The sequence below is a fragment of the Choloepus didactylus genome, chromosome 8, assembly GCF_015220235.1.
Source record: "Choloepus didactylus isolate mChoDid1 chromosome 8, mChoDid1.pri, whole genome shotgun sequence".
Taxonomy (NCBI): domain Eukaryota; kingdom Metazoa; phylum Chordata; class Mammalia; order Pilosa; family Megalonychidae; genus Choloepus; species Choloepus didactylus.
In genome coordinates this window covers 107,173,624-107,192,254 of record NC_051314.1, presented here as the reverse complement: position 1 = coordinate 107,192,254, position 18,631 = coordinate 107,173,624, and the positions used below count along the sequence as shown (strand labels likewise).

The 18,631-nt window shown below is 40.4% G+C and overlaps 2 protein-coding genes across 8 annotated transcripts in view; one reads left to right on the top strand and one right to left on the bottom strand.

Annotated features, from left to right (window-relative positions):
- LMNTD1 (lamin tail domain containing 1) overlaps window positions 1-2,324 on the bottom strand; it is a 445,763-nt gene extending 443,439 nt beyond the window's left edge. For 2 of the 7 annotated variants that reach the window (XM_037845304.1, XM_037845305.1), the window contains exon 1: window positions 986-1,799. The gene's annotated coding sequence lies outside the window, so the exon portion shown is untranslated. Of the gene's footprint in view, window positions 1-696; window positions 1,801-1,996 lie in introns of those variants that run through there. The other 5 variants (XM_037845303.1, XM_037845309.1, XM_037845307.1 and 2 more) reach the window with 5 other exon arrangements.
- The window catches only part of RASSF8 (Ras association domain family member 8), a 188,419-nt gene continuing 171,103 nt past the window's right edge, over window positions 1,316-18,631 (top strand). The window contains exon 1 of the mRNA XM_037845315.1: window positions 1,316-1,793. The gene's annotated coding sequence lies outside the window, so the exon portion shown is untranslated. The remainder of the gene's footprint in view (window positions 1,794-18,631) is intronic.

Genomic DNA, 18,631 nt, shown 5'->3' with positions numbered 1-18,631 from the left:
AGGAAATGCTAATATTAAGGCTAGACAACTCCTTTGAGAAGAGTCTAGCAGAGTTAAGGGAAGATCCACACCCTAGAGATTAGCCTTTAAACAATATTCTCTTAGGTTTTGCAATTGGATCACAGAGAACACTCTAATTCCCAAATCGCCAAATGTTGATTAGCCAAAGTTGAGTTTTACCATATCTCTCCTCAGCTCACCTCTGAGGTAAAGGAACTAATCAGCTGTGGAAAGTCAGAAAAGAAAAGGAAGAAACAAACCCAAAACGCAAAACAAAACAAATCAAGCCTGGAGTAAGGTAAGCTGTAATAGCTGTGCTTCAAATTTAATATTCTTGTTTTTATGATAAAAATGAGTGTCCACAGAATTAAACGGGGGGCATTTATAATTAAGAAGTTTTCTTGCATCTCTTCCATTATCTTCAACCCAGCTCTCTCCAAATTAGCAGTTGGGCTGAGTGTGGGTATGTGTGAGCACAAGCCTGGACCAAAGACTGAATTTTGTCCAGTGGCTGCAGTAACTGCATGACATAAAAATAACAGTGCAACAGTACAAACAGCATATCTACATTTCCAGATAAAAACACTGATTTATTTCCTTAACTATCTGCTATTTTTAAAGGTGGATGAGAGATTGAAAAAAAGAAGCATTCTTCTGAAACTGAATCCAGGTCTTTCTAAACTTTTTGTTACTCACGTCTGATTCATTCGCAGTGTTTTCCTCTCCTGCCTCTTTCATTGCCTGCTGCTGACAAGGGGGACGCTGAATCACAGCCATTCCAGATGCAAAGCAATTAAAATCCAGTCCTTGGGGAATGCAAAGGTTTTTGTTGTTGTTGTTCTGTTTTATTGTTTTTTTAACTTGTTTCTATGGAAAAAGGACTCCTCCTTTCCCGGGTGACCGTAAAGCAGGGTTTTACAAGCCGCATCGCGGGATATGGAAGATTTTACTCTAGTGAGGGTCAATGAGGCATTGGTTTTCTCACCATTTCGGGACCACCGGGCTTTCTGGCCCACAGGTCGTGGCAGTCCTGAGGTGGGCCGCAGATGAGAGGCCGTGGGGGGCGTGCCAGACAGAGGAGCCGGGGCGTGTTGGGGCCGAGCCGCCGCGCCGCGCTCTCCGCCGCTTTAATAACTCCCACAATGCAGCGCTGGCGTCCCAGTTCCGTTACAATGTCTCTCCTGGCGCAGCAGCGCGGACGAGGCGCGGGCGGGGGAGCCGCTGCTCGGTGGCTGTAACCCGAGCACCCGGCAGAGGGGGGCGCACCCGCGCGGCTCCTCTCGCGCGCCCAGCCCACTGCCCGGCGAAGGGGCGGAGCCGCTCGGCCGCCCGGCCCGGCCCCCAGCCCAGAGGCACCGGCCGCGGGAGCGAGCCAGCCGCCAACTCTGCCGCTGCGCTTGGCCGGCGTTCCGCACAGCGCCCCGCAAGCCCGCCGCGCCCCACTGAGTCTCGCTCTCCTGCCCGTCTGCGGCGGCGGCGGCGGCACTGGGGCGGCTCCTGCCGTCGGCTGTGTCCCTGCCCGCGCGCTCGCGCACCCCGGCGGCCCCACCAGGGGCGTCCACACTCACCTATCCCGGCCGGGGAGGTACGCGGAGAGGGCGCGCCGAGGAGCCGGGGCCTCCCGCCTGTGCGGGGCGCGCGGCCTGGGGAGCGCCGGGACGGGAGACGCGGCCCGGAGACGCGCGGGGCTGCGCGGCGCTGGGCGGCCGCCGGGCTCCGGGCACCGCCGCGTCCCCAGCGTCCCGGCTGGCCCCACCGGGCGGCCTGCGGGGGCGGCGCGGTTGCGAAACTGAGTAAGTATTAACTTTACTTCGCTGCGGAGATTTTTGGGCAGCGTCTGGGAACCCTCCCTCCTCCGAGCCTCTGGGCTCCCCTCTTCCCCGCCCTCTCATTCCTTTCTCTGTGTCTTCGGTTTCTTCCCCTGTTCTGCCCCCCACCCTACTCCCTCCGCGGATTTCCCACTTCCTTCCCGTTCACCTTTTCCCTGTTTTGTTACCCTTTGCGCGTTCTTCCCGCGGCACACACTCGCCTCCGACTGAAAGTGCGAGCTCGTCGTTGCTTTTCTTTATCCTCCCGGTGTCCTTGGCAAGAGAGTTTAGAGGCCACTTTTGTTGGGAAGGGAAATGTCTCTCTGGCTTCGTGATTTTTTTTTCTCCAAATGAATATCGGACGCTCCCTTGCCCCGGGTGGCAGTTAGCTGAAGGCTTATTTTCTCCCTTGAAAAAAAGATGATTGGCTTATAGGTTTTTAAATTTCGTTTCAAGGATTAACCATCCTCCGTCCCTGTTTCACCTCGCCACCAATCCCTGTGAGGAGAGGCGTCCAGAAGAGGGGACCTTCAAAGAATTCCTTTTTGCAAACTAGAAACTTTGGGTGGGGGGTGGGGTTTAAATCGCAGAAAGCCTGTGAGGATTCAAACTTTAAAGGGCATGTGCGGCGCTGGGTCTTACAAACCGAGTTACCTGGGTTGGTAATCGAGTGTTGCGTTGTTATTTTAGCATCAGAGAGCCGCCTGGTGTTGCTAAACCACTACTTTCTCAGCATCGAATAGTATTTGAGGATAAAATTGTGGTCAATATTACCTCTTATCTTTAGGGATTTAGGAGGGAAATTGATGGAGGATACGTTTTTATAGCTGATTTAAACCTGTCAGATTCGCTCTGTCAATCCATCAAAGCAGTGCATTTAAAAAAATAATTCCGCCAGTCTCACGACAGCGAGGACGAATATTTATGGAGTTTCCAGTAGAATGTGGCTCAGCAATTCTTCTTTAGATCTGTTTTGTCCCCAAGAAGCATCTTTAAATATGTACAGATTTCTACCTTTCTGTCAGTTGGATTAACTGCTCCTTCTGGTAGGAGGCCCCAGGTAGTTTGTTTGTTTGTTTGTTTGTTTGTTTGTTTTAAGTCTTTCATCTTTGGGTTGCCAGGAGTTGCTATCATGTTTTAAAGGAACAAAAAACGGGAGACTGTATTAATGGATTTTCAGCATCCTTCCCTTTGCCTGGATGAGGCAGTAGTGAATGCCAGCTAGTTCTCTGTGGGTAGAGAGGTGCAGGGTAGACACAAGAATCAGGATGCAGGACACAGCACCTATCATTTTGGTGACTGTGAGTTTTAACTTTTGGAGGGCATATTAATGGTGCTTTTAATTTAGTCTCCATGGGGAACTCTCCCTAAACCATAGGAACATAACTTCACTTTAAGAAGACAGAACATAATTCAGTAATTATCCTATTGAAGCATCAGACATAACAAAAAAAAACAATTTGAAATATAGAATGATAAAACCTTTCAAAAATCATTCCCTTCTTCATTTTCTCTGCTTTTAAGCCTCAAGATGGTACTTTCAGTAATAGACACAATTGACAATCATACATTGAGTTCTATGTTCACTGATCAAGCCTTGTTTCTGAGGTTCAGTAGCTGAGGGGTACATTAAGGAGACAGGAAGGGAGCAAACCATGGGATTGTGCATATAAGAAAGGCATTTGAATTTGCTGAAGTGTCAGTGTGCTTGCAGGGAAAAGCAGTTACAAAGAAGTATGTTTAAGTTGTTTTTAGAGTGGATGTTTACTGAACTTTAACATTTGGTTGAGATATTTGGAATTGTAAATTTTAAATTCTATGCAGTTATAGTGTAACTTATTTTTTTAATATCTATGTATTTATTTTTTCTTTAATGCAATTTTATTGAGATATATTCACACACCATACAGACCATCCAGAATATACAGTGGCTCACAGTATCATCACATGATTGTGTATACATCACCATGATCAGTTTTAGAACATTATTTTTAAGGCTTTGGTTTTTTTGATCTAATGCCCACTGTTCAGCTTTTGTAGGCTTATGTACTGGGGTATATTAATATTTGATCTGAATGCTTCGGTCATTTTGAGTAATGATTAATTCTGACGGTTTCTTACTCATTAATTGGTCTTTCTTATGCTGATGTTATATGATAATATTGGAGTAAAAATATTGTTTGCTACTGGGTATTGTTGCTCTTTTCATTATATGTTAGCTCCTGGTATAATATCTTTGCTCACTTATTATAAAACATTAAGGCCCTAGATATCTTGCTGGTGTTCAAAATATTGCAAAACTCATTGCAGGTAAGAAAGGATGGGGCTGGGAGTGGGTTCAGAAAACATTATGCAGTATAAATCTGAGGATTTGGATTTTAAAAATAACGTTTCACCTGTTTACTCCCTATAGTTGGTTGTGTCCTCCAACTCTAAACAGATTTCAAAACTCAAGGTTTAAAGAGAATTTCCAAGTACTCTGTCTAGTGGAAAGAATGCTTTCCCCACAGCCAGCGAGCCAGACTAGGGTGGCAAGTGAAATTTTGTCACTTCCTAGATGAGTGAGCTTGGCCGTGCTACTTCACCCTCTCTGGTCTTCAGTTTGCCTTCTGTAAAATGTTGCTACAAGGGATGTTGTGACAAGTAGTACACGTAATATAGTGCCTGGCACATCTTAGCTAATAAATGGCAACATTTCAAATTTCTCCAGAACTGCGTCCTTGTTCACCAACCCTTTCACTGTTCTGCCTCTATTCTTCATCTTATCTATCCAACCAGTAGCTCAGGCAAGAAGGTGAGGTGTTTTCCTCAATTCTCTCCTCTACCATTCCCACCCAAAGTCCTGTCCATTTTTTCCTGTGAAATCTCTTTCAAATCTGTCTGATTTTCATCTCCACTATGCTGTCATCCTGGTCCAGGCCACCATAAATCTTTTCTTACTGCAGTGGCTTCCTAAATGGTCTGCCTGCCTACACTTTACCCCTTTGCCTGTTTGTTTTCCCACCAGTAGCCTGAAAAAGTTAAAAAAAAAAAAAAAAATCGCTTGCTGTTAAAGCTTTCAAAGCAATTAAGAAACACATTTACTCTTGGGATAAAATATAAAATCTTCAGCATGCCTAGAACGACATACATCTCTCACCAGCCATTGACTGCCTCTTCAGCAGACTTGCCTCAGGGCTGTGCCTCATAGAATTGGTTGACCTTTGCCTTAAGTAACTTCTCATCTTAGGGTGCTAGTGCATACAGCATTTCTTAGAAAGGCCTTCTCTGAGAAGGTGAACCTCATCCTCATATAGATTAGGTCTCTTTTATTTTCTTCCTCATAGCTCAGTCATCTTTTACTTCTTAATATTTACCAAAATTTATAATTATATATTATTTAATTGTTTAATGTCTTTCTTTTGTCCTTGACGGCAGAGATCATGTCTGGTTTGTTTACCAGTCTATACCCAGTGCCTAGCATGTATAGTAGGTGCTCAATAAGTATTTTTTTGAAACAGGAATAAGATTGTAGTATCAGTTTTGTATTTGTATTTTGATTGCTTTCTTATGATTGTTAAATTTGTTTTTCGTAATAGAAAAATCAGATTTGCACTCTCCTGTGTTACTTTGCTGGTTATATGTATAATGTGAAACATCCTTTACAGTTTGTTTTTAGGGAAAATTAATGCATTTGGGCTCTGGGAAATTCAGTGTTAGTAATAAATTGAGACACCTTTTAATTAGCATTACCCTTGTGATTTTCTCTTGTAGATAATCCTTTTTCTAAGTACATCATTAAAGTAATTATACTTTTTTCATCAGCATAGGATTACTGAAGCAAAAAGCCTTATTATACCATATCGTTTTACAGTGTCGTATGGTAACACATTAGTCAGCTCCTGTTGATTGCTCAGTCCCACACTTCAAACTCTAGTAGAAAAATAAGAGTTACAGTTCTAAGGATGTTCATTACTGCCCAGCTGTTAATGTGGCTTGCATACAGTTAAGGTAAAGGAGCAGTTGTTTGAAAATGAGAGCCACCTGGAGGTCTGGAAGTTCTTTTATACCTCTCTGTCTCTCGCTAAAGCATTCCTTGTTTTAGCCATAAAAGTCTTATGAGCTTCCAGGGCCAAGAAAGGCTTAAAGTTTGAATATTTTTGCCATGTGGTTGCTCTTTACAAAATATTAGTTTGATGCACTATAACTCTGAGGTATTCATGTCATTATTATTATTATTTCTAGTCTCTACTAATTACATTTTCATCTGCATTTTCTCCTAACTCTTTTTTAGGACTTTAATTTTCCTTACAGTTTTCCCTCACACCCTTAGAATATAATTACATTTCTTTTCTAGTTTTGTACCTTGTAGGTCACTAAGTATATAGGGAACTTTAGAGTTGCTTTAGAGTTTAATGCTCTGCACTCATTCCAGAGCTTTCTCCAAATTGCAGCAACTCAGAGTGGTCTGGACTCTGAACTTTCACCAGCCAGAAACTAGGTCCCTTGGGTTGGGAGAGCGGGGAGGATTAAAGCAGCATTTGGTCACCTATTACATGTCAAGCTCTGTGCTTAGTGCTCTTACAGAGGCAGAAGGGGCAGTTTATTTGGTCAGTCATAAAAAGGAAACTCAAGCTTTTCATGTATTTGCTTCACTCAAGGATTGTCTCTTGTTCCCTCATTTCCCCTTTACAATCAGGAAGGCATGACAGATACAGATGTCCCCTTTAGTTAGACACTTTACTGTAACTTGGTACTCATTTAGACCTAATTTTGCCTGTATAGAGATATTGAGAAAGAGGGACATCATGTGATTTGCCTTTGTGCTATGCCTCTGTACTTCCAGAACATTTGCCATCACGAGTAGCCGCCACAGTGGAGAGAAAAGTTAGTTGGGAGCTCCTGCTATTTTTTCCCTCAAGTACATATACCTACCAGTTACTTGGGTGACCTTGAAGAAGTTGCGTGGATCTTTTAGCACCAATAATATTTATTACCTGTTTTCTTCCACAGCCTTGCTATAAAGATTTAGAAGACTTATTTTTGGCAATTTTTTTGTCACTTTCAGATATATCACAACGCTCATTATAATTAATGCTCTACAATTTTCTGCTTTAAGAAAAATATTTCCCTTACTCAGTAACATGTTTTACTCTTTGTTTTGAAAAGAAAACAGATATAAATACCAATTGTAACAAGAGGAGGGCTGTAATAATTTTGTACCAGGGTTTTACTCATGTGGGTGATACATTTTGTCACTTTTGTTAACTGTCATTGGCTTCTGGATGCTGAATTATGTTTTTCCTTAATTATAGTAATTTTATTATTGGAAAGTCCCTTAAAATTACATTATTCTTCCAGATGTGAGTACATATGTTGCAAAATTTGGGAACTCTTAATGGCTAGATATTAGACAAAAAAATAAAATTTTACTCTTATTTCTGCTTACAATATTTCAATAGATTTATAATCTATGTTATCTTACTGTAGAAATACCATGGAGAAATAAATTGGGGATATTTTGTAATGTTTAAAGTAAATTTTGGCCATTTCTGAAGGAGGGTCTATAATCTGATGTCACTAGATTTTAGGAAACCTTAAAAGCAATGTATTTGTACTTTATTTTCCTTAATTTATTATATCTTCCTTCCCTTATTTGTGCAGATTTACGTGTACAGTTTTTTTTAAACTTTAAACTCTAGTTTATGTATGTACATGTGAAACCATCATCATAATCAAGGTAATGAACATATCCATCACTCCCAAAATTTTCTTGTGCCCTTGGTAATTCCTCTCTTTTATTGTTTTATTCCTTCTTCCCAACGTCTCTACTTTCTGTCACTATAAAGTAGTTTGCATTTTCTAGAATTTTAATTTAATGGAGTCATACAAGATGTACTTTTTTTTTTTTTTTTTGGTCTTTCACTTAGAATATTTTCACTTAGAATATTTTTTGGAGAGTCATGGTTGTTGTACATAGCAGTAGTTCATTCCTTTTCACTGCTGAGTAGTATTCTATTATATGGATGTACTGCAGTTTGTTTATCCATTCACCTATTGATGGACTTTAGGTTTTTTCTAATTTCTGGCTATTATGAATATAGTTGCTATGAACATTTGTATATAAGTCTTTGTATGGACATAGGCTTTCCTTTATCTTGAGTAAGTATCTAGGAGTGGAATGTCTGGATCATATGGTAGGCATATGTTTAGCTTTTAAAAAACTGCCAAATTATTTTCAAATATGGAACTACCATTTTACATTTCTACCAGCAATGTGTAAGAGTTCTAGTTCCTTCACATCCTTGCCAACACTTGGTATGTTCTGTCTTTCTAATTTTAGTTATTGGTGGTACATTGTGGTTTTAATTTGCTTTTCCTAATGACTAGTGGTGTTGATGGTCTCATTATGTGGTGTGGTTTTTTGTTTTGTTTTGTTTTGCTATCTTTGTATCTTCTTTGGTGAAATGTCTATTCAAGTATTTTGCCCATGTTTTTTATTTTGGTTATTTACTTATTGTTAAATTTTGAGTTTTTAAATAATATTTTGGATATAAGTCCTTCATCAAATATATGCTTTGCGAAGATTTTCTCCCAGTTTGTGGCTTGTCTTCTCATTTTCTTTACAGTGAGTTTTGAAGAGCAGAATTTTTTAATTGTGATGAAGTCCAGCTTTTGAATTTGTTCTTTTGTGTTTCGTGCTTTTGGTCTCATATTTAAGAAATCTTTGCCAACCCAGGTTACAAAGATATTCTTCTATGTTTTCTTCTAAAGGTGCTGCAGTTTTAGTTTTACATTTAGGTCTGTGATCCATTTAGAGTTAATTTTTTAATAAGGTATGTGTTGTGGGTCACATTTCATTTTCTACATATGGATAGCCAGTTGTTCTGGCACTGTTTATTAAAAGGGCTATTCTTCCTCCACTGAATTGCTTTAGCATCTTTTTTGAAAATCAGTTATCTTTTATGCTCCTTTTTATTGTGTCAATTGACATTCATAGCTGGATAACACATACTAAATGAAAAGCAACTAAACTGTACTGATAATATGTTTTTATCATGTTTAGTAAAAATTTCTGGTTTCCTTGTGATAGCCTTTATGGAAACTGTTCCTGCTTAAACAGTCCTTTTCCTTTTCTTCATTTCGTCACATTTAGTTTATCTTCATGGTATTTGTTAGCTATTATAATAATAAAGTCTAGTGGTAGGGGGACATATACAACTTACCCTTGTAGCCAATCTCAAATATGCTTTTTGTTATCTCCTGTGAACGATAATTATCTCAGCATTCTCTCTCTTTGGGAAATCTCCCAAATTTGGTCACCCTCTCCATATAAGTTTTTCTTGCCTTGGTTATCTGTCTCTTCCCCCACCCCCATCTTGTTTTCTATTGAGTAGCAATATATAGTAGTTTGAAAGGAGTTCCCATTTAAGTTTAAATTCTGGCTGTACCTGGGTAACCTTGGAGGAGATATAAAGCTCACCAAGCCTCAAGTTTCCTGATATTTACATAGGACTAATAATTTATCACTCAGGCTGTTTTGAAATAAAAGAGGAGTTTCTAAGTGTCTCTATATGGAAATAAATGTATGTGAAGTGCATCAGTATAGGATTAGTGCTTATTCCCCTTAACCCAACTCCAGGGATCTCTTTATACTCATTTTTTCTGAACTGGAGTCTGGACAGGCCTGAGCACTCTTTGGAGAGGACTGGTACTCAGCCCTCCACAGTCTGTTCACATTGATATTGTATGGACAGAAAGTACTCACGAGAGGACATTTGAGCAGGGACCTTAATGAAGCAAAGGAGCAAACTCAGTAGTTATCCAGGTTGAGGGGACAGTACATGCAGAGGCCCTGGAGCAGGTGAATACAGATATTCCCATGTCATAGCAGCCAGACCAGTGTCACTGGAGGGGAACAAGGAGGAGTAGCAGATAAGGCAGAGAAGTAATAGGGGCCCATATACAGGCATACTTGGTATTGTGAGATCAGTTCCACACCACCGCAATAAAGTAAGTCTTATGAATTTTTCATTTCCCAGTGCATATAAAAGTTATATTTACACTATACTGTAGTCTGTTAAGTGTGCAGTAGCATTATGTCCACAAGAACAATGTACATACCTTAATTAAAAATACTTTATTGCTAAAAAAAATCCTAACCATCATCTAAGACTTCAGTGAGTTGTAATCTTTTTGCCAGTGGAAGGTTTTACTTTGACGTTGATGGCTGCTGAATGATCAGGGTGGTGGTTGCTGAAGGATGGGGTGGCTCTGGCAATTTCTTAAAATAAGACAACAATGAAGTTTCCTGCATAATTGACTCTTCCTTTCAGAAAGAGTTCTCTGTAGCATGTGATGCTATTTGATAGCTTTTTACCCACAGTAGAACTTCTATCAAAATTGGAGTCAGCCATCTCAAACCCAGCTGCTGCTTTATCAGCTAAGTTTATGTAATAGTCTAAGTATTTTGTTATCTTTTCAACAATGTTCACAGCATCTTCACCAGGAAGAAATTCCATCTCAAGACATCACTTTCTTTGCTCATCCATAAGAGGCAACTCCTCATCCACTAGAGTTTGATCATGAGATTACAGCAATTCAGTCATATCTTCTAATTCTGGTTCTTTTGCTGTTTCTCCCACATCTGCAGTCACTTCCTCCACTGACATCTTGAACCCATCAAAGTCATCCATGAGGGTGGGAGTCACCTTCTTTCAAACATGTTCATGTTGATATTTTGACCTCCTTCCATGAATCACAGTTGTTCTGAATCTTGAGTGGTGAATCTTTCCAGAAGGTTTTCAATTAACTTTGCCCAGGTGCAGCAGAGGAATCATTATATATGGCAGCTATAGCCTTACAAAATGTATTTCTTAAATAATAAGAATTGAAAGTAAAAATGACTCTTTGATCCATGAGCTACAGAATGGATGTTGTTAGCAGACAAAAAAAAACAACATTCATGTTGTTGTACATCTCCATCAGGGTTCTTGAGTGACTGGGTATATTATCAATTAGCCATCATATTTTGAAACGATTTTTCTTTTCCCGTGCAGTAGATCTCAACAGTGGTCTTAAAATAGTCAACTATGTTGTAGACAGATATGCTGTCATCTAGGCTTTGTTGTTCCATTTATAAACACAGGTAGAATAGATTTAGCAAAATTAGTAAGGGCCCTAGGATTTTCAGAATGGTAAATGAGCATTGGCTTCAACTGCAAGTTATCAGTTGCATTAGCCCCTCACAAGAGAGTCAGCATGTCCTTTGAAGCTTTGAAGCCAAATATTGACTTCTCCTCCAGCTAGGAAAGTCCTATATGGCTTATTCTTCCAATAGAAGGCTGTTTCACTTACACTGAAGATCTGTTGTTTAGTGTAGCCACCTTCATCAGTTATCTTAGTTCAGGCTTCTGGATAACTTGCTCCATCTTCTACATCAGCACTTGCTGCTTCCCCTTGCACTTTTATGTTTTGGAGACAGCTTCTTCCCTTAAATCCCATGAACCAGCCTCTTCTAGCTTCATGCATTTCTTCTGCAGCTTCTTTACCTCTTTCAGCATTCATAGAAATGAAGAGTGTTAAAGCCTTGCTTTGGATTAGGCTTTGGCTTACATGAATATTGTGGCCAATTTGATCTTTTTTCCAGACCACTGAAAGTTTCTTGATATCAGCAGTAAGTCTGTTTCAGTTTCTTATCATTCATGTGTTCACTGGAGTAGCACTTATAATTGCCTTCAAGAACTTTTTTTTTACCTTCACAACTTGGCTGTTTGGTGCAGGAGGCCTAGCTTTTGGCCTGTTTCGGCTCTTGACATGCCTTCCTCGCTAAGCTTAATCATGTCTAGCTTTTGATTTAAAGTGAAACACATGACTCTTCCTTTCACATAAGTACTTAGAGGCCATTGTAAGATTATGAATTGGCCTAATTTCAATATTGATGTTTCTCTGGGAATAGGGAGGCCCAAGGAGAGGGAGAAAGATGGGGGAACAGCCAGTCTGAAGCAGTCAGAACACACATGCAATCGATTATGTTTGCTGTCTTATATGGGCGTGGTTTGTAGCCCTCCCAGACAATTGCAGTAGTAACATCAAAGAGCACTGATAACAGATAACCATAACAAATATGATAATAATGAAAAAGTTTGATATATTGTGAGAATTTCCAAAATGTGACACAGAGAAACAAAGTGAGCACCTGCTGTTGGAAAAATGGTGCTGATAGACTTGTTCGACATAGGGTTGCCAGAAATCTTCAATTTATAAAGATCAAAATACTTGCAAAGCACAATAAGTCAGGTATGCCTGTATTAGGGCCTGACTGACAGTGACAAGGATTTGGTTTTAATATGACAGAAGACTAACTTGGGGTCTTGAACAAAGAGGAATGAATGACTGGGGAGACCACATAGGATAGTGGTTAATAGCATGGACTGTAGACCCGATTGCCTGGTTAAAATCTTGGCTCTGCACTTAACTGGCAATGTGAACTTGGACAAGATCTGTAACTTCTCCGTGTCTCATTGATAAAAAGGGGATAGTAAAGGTACTTATCTCTAAGGGTTGTTGTGGGATTAAGTGAGTTCATGTTTGTAGAACAATCAGAATGTAGCATGGCAGATGGTAAGCATTATATAAAGGTGATAGTTAAATAAAATTAGTAAAATTGAAAAGGTTCACTTGGATGCTATGTGGAAAGTAAGTTTTGTTGGCGGGGGGAGGAATTAAGGACAGAAGCAGAAAGACCAATTAGAAGATGATTGCAATAATTCATGCAAGGAATGATTGTTGTGGCTTGGACAAGGTGCTAGTGCTGGAGGTGCGGAGAAGGTTACATCCTGGGTGTATCTTGGAGGTGGGCCTGACCAATTGGCTGGAGGATTGGGTTTACTTTTCTTCCTATCTGTGATCTTTCTTTCTCAGTCTTTGCTGCCTTGTCAGCAGACCCCTTTTCTCCTTCTTGATCAGGAGTTCTCAAATGGGGTGTTGCCTTTTGGAAATATGTGGGGATGCTTTTTAGTTGTTATAGTGACAGGGGTATAGGCATTTCTGATATTTAGTGGGCAGGGACTGGGCCAGGGGTGCTCAGCATCCTGCATGGTTTTTCTAGTTTGCTAAAGCTGCTGAAATGTAAAACACCAGAAATGGATTGGCTTTTATAAAAGGGGGTTTATTTGGTTACAAAGTTACAGTCTGAAGGCCATAAAATGTCCATCAGCAAAGGGTACCTTCACTGGAGGATGGCCAGTGATGTCTGGAAAATCTCTGTTAGCTTGGAAGGCACGTGGCTGGTGTCTGCTCCAAAGTTCTGGTTTCAAAATGGCTTTCTCCCAGGACATTCGTGTGTAGGCTACAGTTTCTCAAAAAATGTCACTCTTAGTTGTACTTGGGGTGTTTGTCCTCTCTTAGCTTTTCCAGAGCAAGAGTCTTGCTTTCAACCGCCGTCTTCAAACTGCCTCTCATCTGCAGCTACTCTCTCAGCTTCTGTGCATTCTTCAAAGTGTCCCTCTTGTCTGTAGCAATCTCAGTCCTTCTGTCTGAGCTTATATAGCACTCCAGTGAACTACTTCAGACCCACCCTGAATGGGTGGGGTCACACCTCCATGGAAACTATCCAATCAGAGTCATCACCCACAGTTAGGTGGGTCGCATCTTTATGGAAACAATCTAATCCAAAGGTTCCAACTTAAACCCCACTAATATGTCTGCCCCCACAAGATTGCATCAAAGAACATGGCTTTTTCTGGGGGACATTAATACAAACCAGCACAATGGTGAAGACTTACCTATCCCTTGCATTTGCCAGTAGCATCTTGATTGATAGTACTGCTTCTAACTTTCTTCCCACTCCCCCCATCCTAGGCCCAAGATTCCTTAACCTGCAGTCCCTGTATGAGCAGCAGGGGGCTTACGAGTTTCCTGATTTTTCCACAGAATGTTGTTTATGTTCTCTTTTTTTTTTGGGGGGGGGGTGGATAGGTTGCTGGTGGAGAAGGGAAATGAGAGGGCAAAAATTTTCATCAAGTTCCAAAAGGGATCCATTCCTAAGAATGGAGGAAGTCCTGTTAATCAGTGGTCTCACTCACTTTCATTGTTTTCTCTCCAACCTGCGTGTGGATAGATTTCCAAATCTGATTCTGCAGTGCTCCATACTCTTGAGTTCCAGACCCCTCAACTGTCCGTCAGTTCCTTAGGATTAACATGTCTCCTAACTTCTTCCTGTACTTCCTGCCTAAGTTTGTGGCACTGTCATCCACCTTATTCCTAAACTTGCCTTTCCATACCACCCCACCTTGACTAATTCATCTAGTCCCTCTGATTTTACTTCCCAAACAGCTGAGGAACTTTTCTCCATTTCCCTATCATTCACTAACCTAATTTATCCTCTCTCATTTTATTGCCACCCAACTGGTTTCTCTGCCTGAGACCCCATTCTCCACATGTTGCCGCATAAGCTCTTAGATACGCAAATCTCACTGTGTCACTGACCTGCTAGAAAATTCAATTTAGTCTGTCTGTAAGGTTGAGTTCAGACTTTGTTAGGGCACACAGGAACTCTGAAGTCTGACTCCAGCCTTCTGCTCTAGGCTAGCCAGATAGCCTGCCTCCCTGCTGACCTGCCCTCCTGTTCTCTCTCCCCTCTTCTCTCTCTCATCCTCTCCTCAGGATTAATTTAGCAGGACTAAATTAATAAGCTGCTTCATGCCTTGATGCTGAAACATCCAAACATGCCATATAATCACACAGAAACATGGTTCAACCTCCCTTACCTGCCAAAATACTCTATAGCCTTCAAACCAAGCCTGGGTATTCACTTCTGAAGGAGGAGCTTACTCTCTGAGGAGCTGATCTTGCCTTCTTTTTCTACTATATGCATGCTTATTTCTTTTACTCCTTTGCATTGCATTTTCAGAGGCTCTCTGCTTCAAACAGATGAGCCCTCTGAGAGGCTCTTCATAAGCTCATTGTTCACCAGTTCAAAGTGACTAAGAGGGCTTTAAGCTTGCAGTCTCCCCATGCAGTTCTAGGAGTGTATGTTGGTTGTTTGAAGCCTTATACCAGATATGCCTTTGCTGCTGGGTGTTCCATAGGAAATTCTTTTTCCAAAGTGATTCACCTTTGTCTACACTAAAAATCTCTTGAGGCAGGTGGTTCCTTCATGGTCTCTTTGGGGTCCTGGGAAGCCCCTCAGCAGCTCTTGGTTTCCAAGTTCACCCCTTATCTCTTGAATTGCAGGAGTTTCCATGGGCTCAGCTCTGGCTGTGCTCAGCCTTTCTGTTGTAGAACAATGTCCAGGCCTTCTGAACTAATGTTGGGCCAAGTTCCCACCTGTGACTCTGATCATTCTGTTGCACATCCAAAATGGAAAAAGTTATGCAAATCTCTCTTTTCCGTTCTGATTATTACTGCTTGCATGAGTAATCCCATTTTACCCTAGTTCTCATTTATCCTTTGCCCTTCAGGATTCTTCCTGATCTTCATACAATATGCAAATGTAATATTTTTCACTGCTCTCAACCATTTTTATTAGCCCTCTTTTCATTTCCATCATTATTATGTGCTCTTTATTAGCACTTTAAACATGTACTGTGCTTTTGCATTATCAGATATAATGGGGTTAATAATGTTTTTAAAACACTTCAGAACATTTTAAATACAGCAAACATGTTCGTCCACAGACTAACAAATATGATGAAGGTGCCTGTCTAGGTCAAGTTTTCAGAATTTGGCTCTGAGGCCAGTCAATGTTCCCATCTATGCAGTTGTGATTTATGTGGAGGAATCTCTAGATTTTTTCATGAAACCTTCCCTGCTAGGCTGTGGGTCTCCTTGAAAACAGGATCCATGTTTAGTTTTTAATCATCCATCAATTGTAAATGCTTTGACAGCAGGAATTTGATTCTCATTGGATCCTTGGGGTTTGGCACAGCTAGATGAATGAATTCATTAGGCTGTCTAGTATTTACACCCTCAAGAATGACAATAAGCATTTAACAGTGCAACTAAATGAAGAGTTTGGAACATAGCAGACTAAACCATTCACATTACATGGACAACTTAGGTAATATTGAAATCTAGATTGGTAGACATGGAGTGTTTGCATAGTTTCTGAAAAGACTGCAATAAATAGTAACTACCACGTTCAGGAGATTGACATAAGGTTCTGTGAAGGATGCGAGGAGTGACATGGTCTATGATTTTTTGAAGCCCATCTTGAGCAATGAGGATGCAATACAAGTACACAAATAATTACGCAAGACAAAGTATGCTATAATATGTAATATTATAAATATATACAGCAGTGTATGCTAAGTGCCACAGAGAGGTCTTAGGAGAAAGAGGAGTGGCTAAAAGACTTAAAGGGTATTACAACAGTTTTTATAATATTAAAACATTGATAACACCTAAATGATTGACAGCAGAGCACTGATAAGTAAATTATAGTACAGTCACTGGATGGACTATTATAAACTATTACAAGTATTTATGAAGAATTCACAATAATTTGGGTAAATGCTTTTACTTCTTAGGTGAAATGTCAGAATACAAAATTATAAATACAACGTAATCACAATTTTTTCTTTTATTTTTTAATAAAGGAATACCCAAGGGGCGGGGGAGAACTGGCAAGAAAATACACCAAGAAATTAACACTGCTTTTGACTTCAAGTATATTATTTATGTGAGTGTGTATATGCATACATATAATAAATATATAGTTCATTGAATTTTAACACACTGAATGTATCCATGCCAACCCATGCTCTTCATAGGTCCCCTCATGCTCCTGACTTCTAAATGGCATTCCATATATGACAGTTTTTTGCTCTTTATGTAAATGGAATCATACAACATGTACTCTTTTGTCTCTGGTTTCTCATACTCAACATTGTGCAATTCATCCTTATTATGTAGTTGTTTTATTTGGAGTAATATTAAAACTAATTTTTCCTGTTCATTCAAGTGGAGATAAAAGAAAAGGGAAGGAGGAGGAAAGCACAACTGGCACAAGTGAAATGCCATGGCTAATCTACAAAGAGAGCACTCTACTTAAGGGGAGCCTCTGAATCGAAATGTGAGTGTTATAGAAGTCCACAGTGGTTTGGAGCTTGGAGAATCTCTTTCCAAAGGTATTTACACTAGAAGGGAAGGCTAAGATTTTAGTCTAGCCCACAAAAATGTACAAAACAAACGGAATTTTTAATACTAGTATGTTTTCTAGCTCTGAGAATGCTAAAAACCCTAACAGTTTTAACTATTTTAGGTCCTTTTAATAGAATAGGACTTGATGGGCTAGTCTGGTACCCTGTTCATGGATGGTGGCGTTGTTTCTGTGGGAGTAATACTCTGCAAAGTGAAAACTAATGGAGATGCACTCTGACCTTGTCTGCTTCCTTCAAAATATGTTGATGGGCGAGCACTCATCCCTGAGCCCAATATGGGCAGATTAGGTATTTGTGGATAAATGATGTTGGTAGATTGGGCAGTGTCTGTTGAGGGCCTGCAAACTGGATATGCAAAGACAAAAAGAACTAATTTTAAACTTAAGATACTTTGTAGAATGAGGGGCCAGTCATTCAAACAAATAATTTTAAGACTATGATAATGCATAAAATGGACATGTGGGTTCCTGGGGTGGAGTTGGCAGTGAGTGCTTCTGGAAAAATGTCCTTAAACCTGCCTGAGGAAATCAAGGAAGATCTAAGAGGAAAATTCACACTTGAGCTAAGGCTCAAGGATGAAAAGTCATTTCTGGGAAGACACTCCATATGAATAGAACAGGCATAAAGGCACAGGCTGTAAGGGAGAACATAGTCTTTTGGAGAACAATAGATAATTTTGGTATTGCTAAAGTTAACAATGGTGCATGGTGGGATGGGGGTGTGGTAGGAGCTGAGGTTAGGAATAATTCTTATGCCCCCAGGGGTAAAGGATATGGCATTGTTCTAAAGCTTGTTTAGCTTTTCATTGATAGCAAGATTGCCTATGGGAAACACAGTTTCTTCTTTGTCCTGAATTAAGATTTCTACCTATTCAGATTTTACATTAGGAAATGTTGGGATTCCTTTAGAATTAACTTGGGCTTAGAGTACTGTTTACTGTCTATCAGTACAGTGTATGGAGATCACCTTTTATGGTCACTCTACAAACATTTAGGAACACATGTTTTCTTAAAGGAACTGTGCTTGTTGTGGCTGGGATTACAAAGATAAGAAATGGCCTCTACCTTTTAAGAAGCTTACAGTCTAGTTTCCGAAGCAAAAGCTGAATTTTAAAAAGCCCTACTATAGAAATAAAAGATAATGCAATAGGAAAGAAGAAGGACTAGTTGCTTATAATTGTAGGAAGCAGGGAAAGCTATTTAGAAACCATGCCCTCTGATTAAGGACTGAAGGACTAGAAGAAATATGACTGGTGGAAAGTGGTATAAAGTGGAGGAGAGTTAATAGGTGAGCTGGGAAGCCCCCGCCCACAGCTGGAAGGCCATGGTAGAGGCTGCTAGCCTAGGAGCAGGGATGTGCAGGGTACCTCTGGGAGGTGGCACAGTGTCTAGAATTACTCAAATGTGGATTGTGCTTCTGGGAGTAGAGGGAAATGGCCTGACATGTTGGCTGGGGCCGGGTGAGAAGAGTCTTATATGCTGTGCTGAGGAATTTGGACTTTTTTTTTTTTTTTTTTTGAAATAAATTCAAAGTTATAGGAACAGTTGAAAAACAATACAAATCCCATACACAGAACTCCAGCATACCCTGACCCCCCTCCCCCAATACCCCGATCCTTCAACTTTAACATGCTGTCACACCACCATTTCTCTATCCCTCCCTCCCTCCCTCCCTATCATC